This window comes from Euleptes europaea, chromosome 8, assembly GCF_029931775.1.
Source record: "Euleptes europaea isolate rEulEur1 chromosome 8, rEulEur1.hap1, whole genome shotgun sequence".
In the NCBI taxonomy this organism is placed as follows: domain Eukaryota; kingdom Metazoa; phylum Chordata; class Lepidosauria; order Squamata; family Sphaerodactylidae; genus Euleptes; species Euleptes europaea.
In genome coordinates, this window is record NC_079319.1 from 73,741,597 (window position 1) to 73,762,299 (window position 20,703).

At 43.0% G+C, this 20,703-nt stretch overlaps 1 protein-coding gene across 1 annotated transcript in view; it reads right to left on the bottom strand.

Annotated features, from left to right (window-relative positions):
- The window catches only part of LOC130482025 (enoyl-CoA delta isomerase 2-like), a 56,723-nt gene extending 39,970 nt beyond the window's left edge, over window positions 1–16,753 (bottom strand). Inside the window, exon 1 of the mRNA XM_056854832.1 lies at window positions 16,730–16,753. The gene's annotated coding sequence lies outside the window, so the exon portion shown is untranslated. The remainder of the gene's footprint in view (window positions 1–16,729) is intronic.
- Window positions 16,754–20,703: the final 3,950 nt, after the last annotated feature.

Consider the following 20,703-nt stretch of genomic DNA (forward strand, 5'->3'; position numbering starts at 1 on the left):
GATGTTGCTTCGATGTTTAATGACTATTTCAATTTTGCAGCTGAATTAGAAATAGTTCTTAAAATGCATACCTACATACCCAACAGGTCTAGCAGAATCATCAAAACTAGATTTATAAATAGAAGATATCATGAAACAGATAAAGAAAACAACTGATAATGACACTGAGGTCACTATCCAATAGGATTCATCAGCATAACAGTAAAAAGGGAAGAAAATTACATAAAATGTCATATGCAGGACACAGAAGCAGCAGTACCAGCTGGCACCTGATGTCCATATTTGGTTATCAAGTTCTGAGGAGAAAACAGAACTCTAGAGAAAGTGTCAGGCCTCAGCAACACGTTGCGTTTCTTGCAAAGGAACTTCACTCCAGACGTTGCAGCGAGTTAAAAGTTTATTTCAGAAAGACAGCGAGTTCAGCAGGTCATAGAGACTTAAGGCTAGAATACAGACATGGGGAAATATCGGTACATATATAGGGTAAATACAATGGGGTTGATTCGGTTTTAGAAACAAAGAAACAATACAGAAATAAATGCGTGCGTTAACTGGCTGATCTTCCCGGGCTCCCGGCATTGTCTTGCGGGACCGGTATCAGATCAGCGATTACTCGGGCGGGTCTCCATTGAGGTGCAGATCTTGGGCAGGAGACCGGGTGCAAACGGGGAGGAATGGAGTGCACAAAAACTCCATTTTGTCCGTGGCGGGAACCATCTTGTTTCTTAACGGGGCCGGCAAAGAGCCTATCTGACAGAAAGAGACCAAGGCAATGCAGGTGCAACAGCACAAACAGTGCAAATAGCTTCCTGAGATGGCATAATTACAAGATACCTGTCTATCAAGTCTTTCACGGAAACCTCAGTCCCCTTAAGAGAACCTTTGAGAGGGATTTGGTCACATGCTCAGTGCCTGCACTCTTAGCACACACAGAGTGGACAGGAGAGGAAGGACTCAGAGACATGAAGTCCTGGCTGGCTGCTTCTGACTAGATAGCAACCATCCTGCCGTAGCCAGCAGCCAGGTTCCATTTCCTCAGTTTGTCCAGTCTCATTGAGCGCCAGCATGGTGTAGTGGTAAGAAGCGGTGGTTTGGAGCGGTGGTCTCTGATCTGGAGAACCGGGTTTGATTTCCCACTCCTCCACATGAGCAGCTGATGCTAACCTGGTGAACTGGATTTGTTTCCCCACTCCTACACATGAAGCCAGCTGGGTGACCTTGGGCTAGTCACACTCTCTCGGCCCCACCTACCTCACAGGGTGTCTGTTGTGGGGAGGGGAAGGGAAGGTAATTGTAAGCTGGTTTGATTCTTCCTTAAGTGGTAGAGAAAGTCAGCATATAAAAACCAACTCTTCTTCTTCATTGAGCAGTGCAGTAGTGAAAGTCTGCCCAACCAATGTGTAGACGTTCATAGCAGCAGTTCAAGCACTATTAAATGTCATCATTTATAGACTTTGTCTTGATTTTCCTTACTTTTTTACTAGGAAACATTTGCGAGCTCCTTCCTGCCTGCTTGGTAGTCGTCATGCCTCTCTGACTAGAAAGCTCCATAGGGGGATGTGTGAAGAGATAGGGAGGACACTTAGCACATATTAAGATTTACTCTTCTTTGTAATTAGATTCCAAGATAGAGCCTGCCGTGGCAGTACGTTCTGTTGCTAAGCACTAGTCAAATAAGCTGTCTTAGGCTCAGCTGGGAAAAGAAAAAGCCCTTTAAAAGTGCCAAAAAAGGGAACGAGAAAATGTGGAGGTTAGTTTGGTTCCCTGCCTGTATTGGATTTTCCACCTGCAGCCAGGTGATTTTCCTGGAACTTTCCCCTTTAAATCAGATCAGTCAGAATTAGCATAATGTCATGTCGAAGCTCTTATTTAAACTGTGAGCTTCCTGCGTTCCATGTGGGATAAAATTCCTCTGTCGAAGAAGAATTATGCAGCATCAGGCAACTGCTTCATCTAGCCTTACACCATCTGATGACTGACAAGAGCCCCACCTGAGACTGAATCCAGCCTTGCTACCTGAGATACCAGGGATTGAACCCACAGCACAGAAAGCATGTGCTCTGCCACTGAGCTACAGCTCCTCCCACATGGTTTCTGGCCCACAATTACGGTAGTCTCTCTCTACCTTCTTCTAAGTCATCTTCTTTTTTTCTTTCTTTCTTTCTTTTCGCCGTCAAGTTGCAGCCAACCTATGGCAATCCTAAAGGGTTTTCAAGGCAAGAGATATTCAGAGGTGGTTTGCCACTGCGTAGCCATCCTGGTATCCTTGGTGGTCTCCCATCCCATCCAAATACTAACCAGAGCCTACCCTGCTTAGCTTCCAAGATGTTTTTTTAAATCTCCTTTCTGTATCCCATATTCCCTCCCCTCCATTTAGTGAGTTGGATCTGATTAAGTTTCCATCAGCAGAATGTAACTTTCTTGCTTCCCTCTTCCTACTTCAACCCACTGATCTCTGTAAAATGCTGCTCCTAGAGGATGGGAGAACCTGAGGAACAACATGAGGAAGGCTCTGCCATGGGAAGAATGGAAATAGCGTATTTTGTCTGGATCCAACTCATTGGCCATTTATTCATGGTCAATTTTGATGCTCACTCAAAGCTCTTTTTTAAAATGCGACTTTAAAAATGCCTATTCACGGTCCCGACGCAAAAGGAGAAATTCCACCCCCACCACTCGCCTGCTCCTTTGTTCCTGATTGCAGAGTCATTAGCATGTGTATAGCTAACGCTCCGCTGTTGTTTTGCATGGTTCTTTGAGGAGGATTCTTCGAGGCAAATGCCAAAGATTGCGTTAAGTGAGCTCTTTAGTAATGCCAAGCAGGTATGCGCCAGCTTCGCAGTCACTTTCGGAATCACTTTCGGAATGACGGTTCAGCATGTAAAATTTTAAAAAGTGGGGCAATTCAGCCTGGAATGTGCTGCTAATTACCATGAATAAATGGCCATTGTCTTATACCCCTCTTTTTCTTTCCTATACATCTGTATATTATTAACATTAAAGTGTAACATTAAAATTGCTTAATATATAAGACAATGCTAGTTTAAATGTATTAGATTACTTGCATTTAGGATTTTGGATTGCTGCATTAACGTAAAGTTGGCTTTCAGAGTGTACACTTAAGCTTCCTCACCACAAAATATCTAGGCTATGGGCTCAACAGCATAAAAGTGGGAACATATGTTGACATGTATTACAAAGAATCACACATTTCTGACCCAAACATTTCTCTGATAACACACAAATGCAACACAGAGTGTGGAGGAAGAAAGAATCCCTGTTTGCCTCTTATCCACTAGATTACTCTATGGTATTAATATAGTTGTTCACCAAAGTCTAGAAATCCATTTTCAAAGAGTCAAAATAAGCACGATGGACATATATTCCACACTGGGGAATTTAAAATGACGAAACTATAACAAGACAGCATAAAACAGTAGTTTGTATACTGTGTTCCAGGTTCAATGACAAAATCAATAATAGTGGCAAACTTCCCTGAAAAACCTCCACAAACCATGTATTGGTGTGCATTCGGAGGGGCATTCACAGGGAGGACCAATGAGCCACAATGCCAAGCACTCATGAATCTAGTGCACACCACAGAACATTCCCCACAATGTCCTACAGAAGAATACACAGAGGTTCCTTAACAGACAAGATCTTATTAAACAAAGTCCCTAAAAGTAGAACATTTGAAAACCACTGGCATAGAAACTAGGTTTAATGGTTAATGTTTCCTGCAGAATCCACCACCCAACATCAGATATTGACAACCCAGACACTCAGAACTCTTGAAAGAGCAATTCTGATTCTCGCTGGAAAAACAGCTCAATTCCCACAACGAATCTAATCTTTAAGAAATTCTCTCAGCCCTAGCAAATGAAGCTGTAAAGACCCCCATTTACCTGCTAATTCTAGTGTAACAGTACACACTTCAGCCCATTAGCTCTTCGCTAGTAATTGTGCTCCCAGCTCACCCACTGTCATTGTTTTTAAGATTAGCTCTCTTAAAACAGCAATCTTCAAACCAGCTGATCTGAAGGAAACTCACTCAATTCAATAGAGCGATTCTGGAGTAAATTACCTTACAACTTCTACCATACATTGATGGAATGACTTTGAACTTCCTGAAAGACACTCCAAAATAGTGGTTTGCATTAGGAAGCAGACACACAAATTATACATGACCTAGATGGCCCAAGCTAGCCCAATCTCATCAGATCTTGGAAGGTAAGCAGGATCAAGTAGTGGGTTGCTCTCCCCCCCCCCCAATCAATTGTTTCAGGTAAGAAAAATTATATAGTGGGAAGTTGAGTAAGGCTGCCAGTCCCCCTGCTACTTGGAGTGGCAGTGGGGGGAAAATTCTAAAAAATAGCTGTTGGGGCAATGGTGTGACAACACTTCCATGGGGAAAATGGGGTTTACCATAGAGCAGTGGTTCCCAAACCTTTCGGGCCACCGCCCCCTTGGTTCCACAAACTCAACCCCAGTGCCCCCTGCCCTATCCTATAAAAGGGATTATTCAAAATAGGGGTTTGCATGACTCTCTAAAGAAGATAATAACAATAAAATTTCAAAACAGTAACAATTAATTGCACATGTATTCAAAATCAAATTAAAACTTTTTAGTTGAAATTTATTCAACAATACTGACGAACTTGATCCAGTGGTACCAGCTCTTTAGAGTCTAGGAGGGAAATTCTGATAGTTTCCACCAAATTTGCTAGCATGGTGCCATAGCTTGATCTATTGTAAATTAGTGAACAACACAGTTGAAGGGGCCCACCTCTAGTGCCCCCCTGCTGCCCCCTTGCCTCTTAGTGCCCCCCCAGGTAATACCACTGCCCCCCAGGGGGTGTACTGCCCACTTTGGGAACCACTGCCACAGAGCTTCCAGTGATTCCTACAGAGGCTGTTGCTGTCTGCACCCCCTCACGTCTCCACCTCTCCTGATCTCCATCTCTCCTGGTCCACCTCTGCTGGACATGACAACCCTTCTCTACTGAGGCTACAGGAATGAAAGAAAAGGCAGCCCTTACTTCAACAGGCACCTCAACCTGGACGACCCAGACTAGCCTGATCTCATCAGATCTCAGAAGCTAAGCAGGGTTGGCCCTAGTTAGTACTCGGATGGGAGACCACCAAAGAAATCCAAGGTCTCTATGAACAGGAAGGCAGTGGCAAACAACCTTGGTTAGTCTCCTTGTCTGGAGAACCTTACTGGGTTGCCATAAGTAGGCTGCGACTTGACAGTACTTTACACACACACACAGTTCAACTAGCAGCCAATTTCACAAGGACAGTGCTGCCACAAGGATACATTTGTGCCCTGGCAGGCCCGGATCTTCCCTCCTTTAAGGAGGGAAGATCTTAAGGTCTGTCTGTGGTGGTCCTTCAAGCATGTGGGACCCAGACCTTAACATGCTTTAGAGGACAAAACCAGCACCTTGAATTGGACCTGGAAGCAAACAAGTAACCCAGTGAAGCTATTCCTTGTTAACCTTTGGTTGTGCAAAGTCTCTAGTTCAGTCTCTGGTTTCGCTAGTTAAAAGATCTCAGGAGGTGGGGTTTCATTGTGAAAGGTACCAGTCAGAGTAGACCTTTCTGAGCTAGATGGATCAATGCTCTGATCTGACATAAGGCAGCTTCATACATGTTCAACTTTCAGATCCTATGTTCAAGCCATTAAACAGCATAAGTTCGCAAAGATAAAGAAGTAAAGCAAACACACAAAATGCAGGCTGTAGAACTTAGAGGAATCATACGCTGTACTGGTATATCTGGTTACCAAAACCTTGGTTGCTTAACAATATGCTTTGTACTCAATCTGGAATTAGAATCATCCCTTAGTTCTACAGGCAGAATCATGAGTAGTTGTTTATTTATCTGGAATATGTAACAGATTTCTCACTTCACCCATAATAAGCATATCCTCAGAGAGCAAGAGGAAATCCATTCCTGCACAACTCTAATTATCATGGATAGGAATTTGAAAAAGTTATTAAAATGTGTTAAAGAGCAACTAATCTGATTAAGTGACTTTGTGTATGTCTTTATCATACAGCATCTCAGCTTTATCAGAAGTAAACAAATTATTAGCACTGCAAGCCTGTTTAAGGCAAGTCTTGGAACTGGACAGGCTTAGAATAGAATTCAAAAGCAGCCACACAAATAAGCATCAACAAGATTTATGAACAGCTGATAATTAATGTGTGAGGGACAACACAGAGGAGTGATTACATATAGAAAGTTGACTACAAAGTGCATAGGATTGCTTCACATTTAAAATGAAATATTCTCCATTAATATACAGCTGATGGTAAATTAAATTCTACATCACTTCCTGTCAATTGTAGTCCAAGTGTCAAATGATGCTTGGCTGGGGCAAACGTTTCAGCCACTATGATGAAGTTGCTAAAATGACAAACTGGGACCAGGAAGACAGGGATTTAAACCCCTACTCTGGATGATCTTGGGCCAGTCACATTCTCTCCCAGTTTAACCTACCTCACAGGGTTGCTGTGAGAATAAAATAGGGAGGAGATAACCATATATATCTTCCTGATCTTCCCAGAGGAAGGGTGGGATAAAAAGTGATTAAGATAATCATTGAAGATTCTCAACAAATATTCCTGCTCTTATGATGTTGTCACTGAAAATTTAGTTCCTCTGACAGAAACATAGTTGTCTGACTCACTCAGAATTAATTTCAGCTTTAAAAGATAACATTTATTTTGAATGATTCAACAATCCATACAAAAATCTCTTCCTTCTGTCATATTATACCATTCAGGTACAGTATCCCTTATCCGGACATCCCATATCTAGACTGATCCGAAAGCTGGACCCTTCGAGCCGGAATGCAGGCAGCTCTGTGCTGCCTGCTTTCAATGTTTTATCTCACCTAAAAAAATAAAATACAGTGTACACTGCAAAATAAGTGGAGACTGAAAGCCTGCCTTTGCTAGTTAGTTTGCTGTTTGTTGTTGCTCTTGTTTAACAGCTGATACAGGTATTCTGGTGAGATAGTTATACCTTTGCTTTCTGATGGTTCAATGTATACAAAATTATTAAAAATATTGTTTAAAATTACATTCAGGCTATGTGGATAAAGGTGTATATAAAACATGAATGAATTTGGGTCCCATCCCCAAGATATCTCATTATGCTTATGCAAAAATTCCAAAATATTCCGATATATGGAAAGATCCGAAATACGGACCACTTCAGGTCCCAAGCATTCTGGATAAGAGATACTCAACGTGTACACCTTAGTAAGTAGTTATCCAAGCTTTCCATACAATGTGTCCCATGTGTACCGAACCTCAAGGCTACAGGAACCATTTCCTATCACCTCTTGAAGAACTATGATTTGCAGTCTTAGGCCCAAAAAGGGCCAAAGAAGTGGCCATGTTAGTCTATTGTAGCAAAATAAAAGGGAAGACCAGCGGCACCTGAACGGCTAACAACATTTATTCCAGCATCACTTTTTGTGAGTCAGAGTTCACTTTAGGGGCCACTTCTTCTGTTGTGCTCCATCACAATCTTTAAGCTAAAACAAAGTCCTCTTGCAATTACCAATCATATACCAAGATCAAACCGTGAGGACACAGAAAGAGCAATTCTGGACTGACACTCTGCAACTGTGAAATTCCATTCCAGTAAAAACTGATCAGAATTACAGCCTGAGCTTTTTTTAAAAGCTCTGGATGGTATTCTTGTTTTGGATGGCTTATACTTCATGAGTTCTGGAGTACTCTAATTCATTCTGAAGGGTATATATTCTAATGAGTATTAGAGTACCTTGGATTTACTCAGCTGTTACTATTTCCAATGCTATTACTCAGCTGGATTCCTAGAGGTTAGAAAGTGAAATAAACATAAAACAAAATGTCTGTGCTTTAAAAGAGTGTTTGCTATGCATTATGTCAATATTCCAAATTAATCAGAGGCCTTTGTGCATGCCAAAATGATAACCTAAGGCAAAGGAAGCAGTTACAAAAAATCCAAACGTGTGACTAAAATGCAGGTAAAGGAGAGGCTGTTTAATTGACTTTCATCAGCTCCTCAAAGTATCACCAGCTGAGGGTAATACTGAAAAGACAGTAGTTTTATAATACATTTGAGACTAGTGATTCTCAGCAGCAGCACAGCTTCAGAGGAAATAAGCACACTACCATTCTCCAAATCCCATTATCAGTTAAATTCAGTGTGGTATATTACCCACTTCTCTTGCTTTAAAAAGCCCATAAAGGGTGACCGTAAGTCGGCTGTGACTTGGCAGCACTTTACACACAGATGTTTTTAAACCCTATTGATTGCTTCATGTGAAAAAAAAATACATTTCTGTGGGCATAACCTGAACGTATCCCTTCAAAGAACTGAATTAACTACATTTACAGTGCAATCCTAAACAGAGTTACTCAAGCTACTCAAGTGCATGGGTTTAAAGCTACTCAAGTGCTTGGGCTTAAAGTGGTGTAACTCTATTTGAGATTGCACTGTCACTCTGTAAGACCCTTTCATTTTAAAATGAATTGCATGCAAATAGCATAAATCTAGGCAAGAAGTTATGGTAGGAGATTTTAAAAAAACCAGAACAACAGACCAAGTAGTTTATCTCCTTCTATTACATGTACCACTGAATGGCCCTATTACACCACCACAGGGTTGCCAACTTCCAGGTAATAGCTGGAGATCTCCTGCTATTACAACTGATCTCCAGCAGACAGAGATCAGTTCATCTGGAGAAAATGGCCGCTTTGGCAATTGGACTCTATGGCATTGAAGTCCCACCCCTCCCCAAACCCCACCATCCTCAGGCCCCAAAAACTTCCTGCCGGTGGTGAAGAGGGACCTGGCAACACCAACCACCACGGATTACAGAAAGACACCCATAACAGTACCCTGACAGCTCTTCATTAACAGGAAAAGTCGTTTTGGGTGGGTGAGATTGAAGAAATAGCAAGGAGACCCTTCCCTTACCACTTCTGTGATCCTGTCAAAGAATTTTTAAATTTAAAAAGCACCACCGGATTCCTGTTCCATGACTTTACTAAGGGGTTAGCCCTTAGTTCAGGATTTTTCTTTCTTCCCTTTTATATTTGCAACTGGTTAATGTTAACCAAAATTAACCAAAATGAACAGTGAATATGCAGAATGTTATTGTGCTTATGTAGGCCTTTTATGCTTGGCTGTTTCCCTCGCGGTCACCCTCCGACGACTTTGGTCTTTGTTTTGATTATGCGTGCCGTTTCTGACCGTCAGAGGTCGCCTCGCTCTCCCCCTGTGTTTCCTCGCATTTTGCCCGCATTTTGAGAGACCTGCTTTATCTCAAATTTGAAAATGCAGGTAAAACACAGGGAAATGCAGGGGGACCTCTGATGGTGGGAAACGGCATGCATAATCAAAACAAAGATCGAAGTCGTCAGAAGGGTGACCATGAGGGAAACAGCCAAGCATAAAAGGCCATAGTTTCTGTAGCAAGACTTAATGTGTGGACTCTTGTTAAAAGACAATCTTGATTTTTTTTTTGGAGGGGGGGAGGGAGGGTGATAATGGTAATTCTAAGTCTGTGCACTATGTGACCTAAAGCCTATAATGGTTCTTTCCCACCTCTTTCTTAAAACTTAACAATAAATTATATGCTAAAAACCTGTTTTCTCATTGTGATTTGGTACACAGAACCCTACAATTACTTATTTTTCTAAAACATCTGTGGGTCTCCTCGCCATAATTAAGCCTTGAATGGTTAGCTTAAAATAACTTTGACAGTCAAAAGATCAGTTGCTGAAAATGCAGAACGTTACAATGCTGCAACAGTGATTTAAGTTTTAGAAGATCATGAAGAGTCAGAAGATGATAGGTCAGAGGGTTTGGTGGCATTAAAAGTAGCCTTTCAAGTACTACTTCTAAACAGATATCCCAGCAAGTGTACAGTGTTTAATGCACATGTAACTAGTGCTAAATTTATTTTAATAACATATTTCCTGCTGAGGGTTGCCAGAGGGAGACCCGGGGGGGGGGGGACAAGGACATTGGGGTGTGGCTGTCAGTGACACTTTCCCACAAGTGATGTCACACCTCTCTAGGAATTAGTAGAAAAGGGCAAGAATCCAGTAGCACCTTCAAGACTAACAAAAATATTTTCTGGTAGGGTATGAGCTTTCGTGAGCCACAGCTCACTTCTTCAGATCTCTCTAGGAATTGTTATAGACATTCTGGCATTTCCTAGACAGGACTGACTTCACTTCTGGGTCCCCCTTCATTAGTCATGTCACATTGTCGGCCAAGTTTTTTTAATATTTCTCCTGCCACCACTCTGAGCAGCTGTGGGAAATAGGATCTGGAGATTGCCCCTACACCGGGGGGGGGGGGGGGCTGGCAACCTTGTCCCCACTAGATCTCCGCTTACACTGTCATGTTATCCTGGGATAACTCCTACAGTTACTCGAACGGCTGCTTTGTTCACTTGATAAAGGGGTGATTTAGAAATTGGGGGAAATGAAATAAAATGGAAAACATGGGGGGAAACCTCTGGTAAGATCACGGTCTTATGACTCATCTGTCTTTCATGACAGAGTAACTAACCATATAATCAATAGCAGGGTTTTCTGTAACAGACAGTTCACAGTTTCACAAAGCAACATAGTAAACTGTGAAAGATTCAAGATAATCAACATGAGGATGTGGTTAAAATACCCCAGTATTGCTTACATTTGAAGACAGGGATTATAAATGGATAACAGTTCTGGGATTTTAACCCAACCAATTGTTGGTCCAGCCTTAAATTTCCACCCAAGAGAGAAAATAAAATAGGTGATCCCTAATGCAAATTCATCTCCACCGGATTAAGAACATAAGAAGAGTCCTGTTGGGTCGGAGAAACAACGGCCAACGAAATGCCCTAGCTGGTCCACAACAAAGGCACAGAGGCCAAACATTCTCCCTGCTGTTGACCTCCAGCAATTCTCTTTCAGAGGGATGGCACTTTCTCTGAACACAAAAGCCTCATTTAATCACCATGGGTAATAACCGCTGATGGATCTACCCTCCCTGAGTTTACCTTTTAAAGCCACCTAGACAGTTCAACATGGGTTATCTGCCCCAGGTTCAAAACTGTTAGGAAGTGAGGTTTTTTTTCCAGCTTCCCCACAACAGTGTAGGGCTTTCATGCATCTTTCAGAGTTTTCCCAGCTTCCTTCAATCTTTCTCAAACCTGCCTTGCTCCAAAGTTTTGGGAAAGATCTCAGTAAATTGCTGCAGTGTGGTTGGGAAAAATTCAGATTTTCTTGTCCGCATGACAGCTATTTTGATTGCTCTTTTCTGTACCTTTTCCAGCTCTACCATGATATTTCTGAGATCATAACAGATAGATCTATAAAGGGCATTACAATATTTTATTTTGACTCCCTAGGAATGAATTTGCTCTTTACACAGAATTGCTGCCACACAGTAAACTGACATTTTAATTGAACTATCCACCATCACCCCAAGATATCTTTCCTGCTCAGTCACCACCATTTCAGTACCTATTAGCACATATGTGAAGTTTTTTTCCTCACTATGCATCTCTTTACACATACCACTTTCCATGCTGTTGCCTGTTCACTCAACTTGCATTGATCCGCTTGGAACTCCTTTCAACCCACTTATGTGTTCACCATTCTGAATAATTTGGTGTCATCCTCAAATTTTGTCATTTCACTGCTCGCACAATTTATGAACAAATTAAATAGAAATGATCCTACTACAGAACCCTAAGAGAATCCATTGTTTACTTCCTTCCATTATGAAAACTGCCCATTTACTCCTACCCTCCCTTCCTAACCAGTTATTAACCCAAGAGAAGATACCTCCCCTTATCCCATGTGCTAAGTTTACTCGGGAGTCGTTGGCGACCGACTCCATCAAAAGCTTTTTGGTAGTTGTCATATATGAAGCCTCCTGTCCCACTCTTATCCACAAATTCATTAACACTTTTGAAGGACTGCTAAGGGCTGGTGATGCAGAACTTCTTTTTATGAAACTATAATATTAAAAAGTGCCAGTATCCATATGTAAAGTTGGGAAGATTTCCACCAATTTCTCCCTCAGGATATGGGAGAGCCGGCCCAAAAGGCGCTGGTACTCAGTACTGGTGAGTACTCTCACTAAAATAGCCCTGTATACACTTACAAAGCAGTCCGGGGGGCAGGTAGTTGGGGCAGGTCTAGGGATGACGCTGCTGCGCCGCCTCCTGAGTGGCTTGCTGCCTTGGCGCAGCAAGCTCAACATGTAATTTAAAAAAATTCTTTGAAACTCTTCCATTGAGTTTCATGGGGTTACGTCTCCATTTGTGCAGGCACAAGTTTGCACCGACAAAACAAGGCATCCCCAGAGCGAAAGGCCTCAGGGAGCTGACTAAAGTCTGCCCCCCGGGAACGCCCTCTTTGGCACCAGCACAAGCCCCGGGGAAACGCTGCAGCAATGACTGTGCCAGCGCCCATGCGTGATGCTACCATGTAGCTCTCCAACACCGACATAAGTGGCCCTGCACCGGCATTAGTGCCAGTTTAGCCGGCACTAGTGGCACTAACGCCGGCGCAGGGGTCATGCCAGCTCCAATCCCCTTTCGGCCTCCCCTTCAGGATTGCTCTGCCCATCATTCTGTGTTCAACAAGCTTTAAACAATTTACTCAGAACAGGCATTAGGCCAGGGGTCCCCACAGCACCCACTAACACATTTACTGGCACCTGCCAAACGTTTTTAGAAAGTGGGTGGTTCCATGTGGGTCTTTTTTCCAACACGGCTTCTGATTACATTGGAGATTTGATAGGCTGTGGAGATATTTTTAAATGTTGCTTTGGCAGCAGCTGCAACCACAGCACAAGGATCTTCACTGTGTGACTAAAGGTAAGCTGTTGCACCTCCTTCAGTAGGCATTTTGTGGCAGCCATGTAGTGACTACACCCACCATGATGTATCAGAATTCCAACTGTTCCCACAGGCTCCAAAAGGTTGGGGATCCCTGCATTAGGCTAACTGACCTATAATTTCCTAAACACCCACACCGATCCCATTCTAAAAATCAGCGTTACATTTGATTCTTTCTAGTTTTTTAACAGAGAGGCCAATTTTAGTGACACATTGCACATTATTAAGATTCTTCTCCCCCCCCCCCAATATTTCACAAAACATCCCCTCTCTTTCCATGTTCTTTAGCATGCAGGTTTTCTGAAGGAATTAGTATTAGATTTTTTCCCTCCCCCCCCAACTGTAGGAACCTCTAGGTTCTCCCCTGCTTCCTTGTAGGCAGTCTTCCCCACATTTGAGCTCCTGTACACACATCAATGATGCATGAATTCTCAAGGATTTTGGGATGCTCTAGCAAGTATTAGTGACAATGAAAGTCCCAACCACACATAATAAATGACCTGAGTTCAATGGGGAGATAGCAGCACAGCTATTCAACACTATCGGGCTAAATGAGCTCACTCCAGCCGGAGTTGTAGAGGCAGCAATATATGTTCTCCAAAGAATACTCCAAAACTAAAAAAAAAAAAAAAAAATATGCACAGAATGGCAGAGACATGAATGACAGGGAATTGCATTGTTTGTAATTAATTACATTGCAAATAATAATTGAATAGGTATCTCTGACACGTAACACTGAATACACCGATCAGGAATATTTTCAAGCTTTAAATCATTCTTACTCAGATACTACCTGCTAGATGATTTTGAGAGGATAAACTTTGCGCTTGCACAACAGCTTGCCCAATGAGAGGCATCAGTATTATTACAGATAACATCAGTAATGCTGTTGCAGTGCCAAACTATGCAGTTACACCCTTCTAAGTCCACTGAAATCAATGAGTTTTAGAAAGGTACTCTTCTGATCAAGATGGCACTGTTAACCTGCAAAGTTATTTACCAATTATTGCCACATGAACACATGAAGCTACCTTATACCAAATCAGGACACTAGCATATCAATGCATTGCACTGATACCACACATTGTATCATGATTAACAGTGGCTCTTCAGGGTCCCAGGTAGAGGACTTTCACATTACCCGCCACCTAATCTTTTTAACTGGAGATGCTAGGGATTGAACCTGGGACCTTCTGCATGCAGAGCAGATGCTCTACCACTGAGCTGCAGCCTTTCAAAAATCCATTCACAAATTGCCAGTGGCAAGTGCCCTTGTAGCTCTGGTGATTCCCGTCCTGGCCTGATGTAGTAGCTTGTAGATCCCCCTCCATATTACTTCCGTAAACTGCAGGGAACTCAGGGAGGTCTCTCATGTTATACTGAGCTTTGATACTCATCATTTATTTATTTACTTGGTTTCTATCCCGCCCTTCCCCAGCCAGGTCAGGCTCAGGGCAGTTTACAACATATTCCAACAAATAAGAGCATAACAAGTTACAGTTAAACATTCTCCAACATCTATTAAAATTATCCACACCTTTAAACCATCACAATGGGGGGAGGGCTAACCAGAGGGGAAGGAAGGAAGGAAAAAAACCAGACAATCTCAATAAAGAAAGGGATGGGGATTAGGAATAGGCACATGTAAATAATAATAGCTAAAAAAGCAGGGAGGGCCAAAGGGAGGGAGGCCAGAAAGATGTAAACCGTCGCTGTCCTCAACCATAGGCCAGGTGGAACATCTTGGTCTGGCAGGCCCTGCGAAATTACATCAAGTCTCGCAGGGTCCTGGTCTCACTAGAGAGAGTTTCACCAGGCTGAGGCCAGAGCCGAAAAGGACAGCCAGAAATTCTTTGGGCCAGGGACCACCAGCAAGTTGATCCCTCCAATCCCTGTCTCCATTCTTCTGCTGCTGCAACCTGAAGGAGGGCTGAGGAGATCTTCAATTATTAAACAGCTCTGGTTCTGCAACCCAATGCAACATGAGACAGTCCTTAATGCTGCCCCCAATTCTCTGGCATGCTCACACTACAAGAGGCAGGGGTGGGCAGACTCTCTCATATTATGCTGAACTTTGGACATATTTGATGATTTTTATGATATTATGTGTTGGTTTAGCTGGATGTTGCATTTATATTGTTAATATTGTCATTTATACAAAGCTATCTGCAGGGCTGGGGCTTCCTGGAGCCATGTTTGCCAGCCTATGTTTTAAAGCAAAATAAAAGGAGTTACATATCATGCCCGGCAAATGTGGGCAGCTGCACCTCTGATGCTTGCTGCATTGTCCACACCTGTTTCTTCAGGGTTTCCCACAGCAAGGCTGTAATGTATGGATGATGTATATATATATATATATATCTTTAAACATCATGTATATAATCCCTAGACATAGAAAACTAGTATGTCCCGTATTGCTAGGCTACGAACTTTCTCCTGAACATCTAACTTTCTACTTGGAAGGGACTGTCTATAAATTAAACATTGGAAGGTAGCAGTTATGATCCAGTAGCACAGAAGGTCAAACATCAAACTCCGCGACTAGACAATACTGACTTTGATAGGTTGCTGAATGGGTTATAATAAGCAAATATTAATTTTATTGTAAACATTTTTTTGGAAAAATTTTTATGGAAAGATATATTGCAATATTTCATCTTTTTAATCAACGTTAATCCTTTTTGCATATCTGCTTTGCTGGTCAATGACAGTAATAAATTGAATTGACTTCGATAGACCAATGATGCGGCTTCATTACTGATAAATCGCTTTGCAGTTTAAAAACACAGACCTGGATGGCCAAATTAACAGAATTCCTACATGGAAAAGATATGGAAGAATTCAAAAAAACTTGGGCAAAGGCCGTCACATATTGGGATAAACTGGCAAAAATGGATTTTACTACTTTAGTTAGTGAGTTATAGAAATAAGTTTAATTATCTTTCTATTATACTGTTAATAATGCAAGCGTTAAAACTGTTCAGACACTTCTTCGGAAGTCTGGTGATGGGTCACTTTTTAAGGTGGGTGGTGGATCAAAAGGGTATTTTTGATTTTTGAATATTATAATTATGTAACTAAGAATGTATTAACTAGAGCATACAATTGATACTCTTGTATTTTCTTTTATTTATAATTTTAGTTATAATTTTTATAACATAAAACAAAACAAACAACCACAATAAAAGAAAATACAAAAGAGTATCAATTGTATGCTCTGATTATATATATAAAAACCACGACCGGCCTTTTCGAAAAGGACCTTGACCCCTTATTACTGCTTCATCACAAACTGGCAGTTTAACTGGAGGGGGGCGCGGAAGAAGGCTAGGGGCCAGACAGCCCCCTCTGCTTTCCTCCGAGTCCCCCCACGCCCACTTCCATTATTCATGGAAGGTTTTGCATTGGATTTGCCACTCTATCGATGCACATTTCCCCCGTCTGAATTCTTAAAACTCTGCATGGCGGCTTATTATTGAGTTTTGAGAATATGGATTGGGGGGAAAGTGCATCTAAAGAGTGGCAAACCCCATGCAAAACCTTCCATGAATAAGAGAGAGAGACCCGCGCCAGAAATTTTCTCCGCAAACACGCTCCTTCTCCCCCCCCCCTTCTCTCCCTGCCCCCCACCCCGCACGAAGGAGCCTCGCCCCGGCTAGGCGCTCTCACCTCACCCGGCAGGGCGGGCGGCGAGGGCGCAAAAGGCTCCGGGTCAGGAACTGGACGGCCTCGGTGGCTGAGGAGAACATCGTGAGGGAGAAGCCGGCAACAAAACCACCGCCACAACCGCCCCGGAATCTACCGGCCCCCTACCTGGCCAATGAGAGGGCGAGGATGGAGTCCCTCCGCGGGAGCCGGGCTCGTTCGCGCCGACAGGCCCGAGGGGAGGAGCTGCCCTGACGGGGGGGGGGGAGGGGAAGGAGGAAAAGGCGGGCTCCTGGGCCTGGGAAAACTGCGGGCGGTTGAGGCGGCGGCCTGCTGCAGGGCGCGCGCTCGCGGTGGCGCCGGCTGGCCCGAGAGGGGCGGGGGGCGGGGGGCGGGGGTTGAGTCTGTGCAAAGAAGCGAGCGATGCTGCAGAGACCAGAATGGGGGGGGGGGGAGAGAGAGAGACGTGTTGGAAAATCTGCCCTTCGAGGACGGTGCCACTTGCCTGCCCACAAAGTCAGATCGATAGACAGGGCAGGGGGAGGTCATCTCTAGTTACCCCTTGCCCTCATTTCCTGCCCCTTTGATGTTTAGAGGATGTATTGTCAGGGAAACTTCCCTTCTCTCTCTCTTCCCTTTCGCCCATCATCCAAGCAAGACCTACAGCTGGGCGCTCCGCGCGTCCAGGCCTTCCCACCCCAAGATGGAGTGGAAGGCAGATCCCCTTTTATACCTAGAGAATTAGCAAGATAGATCAGGATAGAGAACCCTTGTTTGTCCTTTCCTATCCAAGGTGTATTTCCACAATAAATGTACTTTAGTTTGATTAGAACAAACGACTGCTCTTTTTTATTTCCTTTCACACACACACACACACACACACACGTGTAGCTTCTGCTGCTGCTAAGCTTAAGGCACTCTGCTAAACCCAGGAATTTATACCTAGAGAATTAGCAAGATAGATCAGGATAGAGAACCCTTGTTTGTCCTTTCCTATCCAAGGTGTCTTTCAACAATAAATGTACTTTAGTTTGATTAGAGCAAACGACTGCTCCTTTTTATTTCCTTTCACACACACACACGCACGTGTAGCTTCTGCTGCTGCTAAGCTTAAGGCACTCTGCTAAACACAGGAATATCCCCACGACAGATATTCCAACAAGACGGACAAGTTGCTGCTGGGAGGCGTGGCGGTCGTGCTGCGCCGAGGAGAGGCGGCGTGGCTGGGGGAGTCGGCCTAATCCTAAAACAGCACGATGCATCCCGTTGGGCGGAGCGGAGCCGCGTTCGGCGGGTTGTCGGTTGTTTGAAACGCGCGGCACAAGTTCGCGAAGCTTGTGCAAGATTGGACAGCTCCAGGCTCTGATGGCTGCGTGTGTACGCAAGAGTTTAATTAATGTTTCCCACAGCAGGACATTGAAGAAAGCAGATAGGAAGAAAACAGATTCCTTTGAAACGTGTTGTTGGAGGAGAGTGTTACGGATACCCTGGACGGCCAAAAAAAACAAATCAGTGGGTTATAGATCAAATCAAGCCTGAACTGACCCTAGAAGCTAAAATGACTAAACTGAGGCTGTCGTATTTTGGTCACGTCATGAGACGACAAGAGTCACTGGAAAAGACCGTCATGCTAGGAAAAGTTGAGGGCAGCAGGAAAAGAGGAAGACCCAAAAAGAGATGGATTGCTTCAATAACGGAAGCCACAGCCCTCAATTTGCAAGACCAGAGCAAGGCTGTCAAAGATAGGATGTTTTGAAGGACTTTCATTCATAGGGTTGCCATGAGTCAGAAGCTACTTGACGGCACTTAACACACACACACACACACAGCAGGCCTGTCAAGTATGAATGACATGCACGCATGCATGTTGTAAACTCCATGTGCATGTAGATTCGGTGGGCTTGGTTCTGTTTTGCAGTGGGGGGTGGGGGGGAGCATTTTGTCCCGGAGAGGAAGCCTGAAGAGAGCTCTGAAGAGAGAAAAGGAAACAGAAGCCATCTGGGTCTGAGGGCAGAGAACAGAGTGACCAGAGAAGGAGCCTCCAGAGATCTGCAGCACCACCCCAGAGAGCCGTCCAAGCCGCAGCAGAGTGTGAGAGACTTGCAGAAGGCCCCAGGGAGACCCTAAAAGACTCTAATCACCTCTTTGGTTCTGACTTTATGTGGTGTTGTCTAAGCCTGAGTTTGGAACATGCGTGTCCTGCTTTGATTCCCCATCCCTCTTTGTTGAATTAAACCACACTTCTTTTTAAAGTTCTAATTACAGTTATAAAAGTGATGGGAGCATCTGAGGGTTGTGTTGTTGGAATGGAAGGAGGGTGGGAAAATATTTGTCCCTGATAGGGAGGCAACTGGGCCAATGTAGCCTGTGTTGCAATATTGTGCTGGCATTTCATTGTCTCCACCAAGTGCTGTGAATCTAGCCCTAGAAGCATATACTGTTTGAATAAATCTACTGAAAGGATTGTGCTGCCTTAAATATCTGCATTCCATAATGCACATTTTCACCCACCACTCAGTAAATGCAGCTGAAAGGAGCCATTGGCTTGGTTGATTCAGCAACAGTGACACATTTCGTCTTCCCTGACACCCACTCCCTTGAGAACAATATTGCACCCTCTTGCTGAAACGAGTGAAAAATTACTGAAATGAGTGAAAAATTGTGGGGTATTAAAAAAATCATACCACCCAATTTCAGACTGCCCCCAAATCGTGAAACCACCTCAAATGTGACAGATAGCTCAGCAGTGGCAGCTCTGTTAGATCACATCAGCACTCTAGAGAACCAGATCAGGAGTGCATTTAGTCTAGCATACTGTTTTCAACAGTAGCTACTTAGATACCTCCAGGTAGACCATAAAGACAGCAGACCTCTCCATTATTTGTCTCCAGTATCTAATACTAATGAAACATAACTGTCTCCAAACAAGCAAATTCCAGTTAGTTATTATGACTAATGGGCATCACCACGTTCCGTGGCTCAGCCTGGTTTCAATTAAAATATAATAGAAATAATTTCTAATGAATATAAATTTTCTTTCGATGCATTGTTATATGTTTCTTTTCATGATTTTACTATCTATAAGGAAAATAAAATCTTTTTTAAAAACGTAAGAAAGTAGAAGATGGGAGGAAAAATTTACAGATAAATTCAGATCTAAGTAATCCCATATATAGTCACATTAAAAAAATCCCAGATTCTTCAACTTGATTATATTATGCACATGTGCAATCTGCATAATACACTTTTGAACAGCACAAAAGCACCTGTATTGTTTACTCTGCCCTATCAAATATTTATCATTATTCTGCAGGGAGGAATTCAAATATGAATAAGGCAATACTCTTTTTAAAAACCTGTTGGCTCTCTGGGAAGAAAAATGGAGCACATAACTCCAAAATAAAGCTGAGAACAGTAAATCATGCTATCAGTTTTTAAAAAAACAGCAGACGGAATGAGTTGTAAAACAGACCAAGGAAATCTCTGATAATTATGCAACTAGTTCTGGTGTAGAAAAGTAGTAATGAAATGATCATCAGGTGGGTGTGGATGAAAGATCCTATTAGTTGGCCAGCTTGCTCAGTATCAGGGTGGCAGGATTCCCCTGCCAAATGGTATCCCAAGGGTGTTCTGTTCCATCCATACATTTTAGGCTCAGATAGGGAAGAAAGAGAAGGTTTAATCCAGAGGTCCCCATTGCAGCACCCATGGGTGCCATGACGCCAGTCAATACTTTCCTAGAATAGCTTTTTTATTTTCAGGAAGTTGGTTGTTTTTTAATCTTGAGGAAGCACTCAAAGTGCACTTTGCACAATTGCTGTAATGACATTGGTGTTTCATCTGTGTTAGCTTGTGTGTGTGTTAAGTGCTGTCAAGTCGCTTCCAACTCATGGCGACCCTATGAATGGAAGTCCTTCAAAATGTCCTGTCTTTGACAGCCTTGCTCAGATCTTGCAAATTGAAGGCTGTGGCTTCCTTTATTGAGTGTTAGCTTATACAGACACAAATGTTTAAAATAAGGATAACATTTATTATTATTATTATTTTCATCGATAGTCCATCTTTCTCATTGGAGACCAAGGCAGATTAAAAAAAGCTTTCACTCAATCAGTGAGTAGATTACATAAAGTGATAAAAGTTAT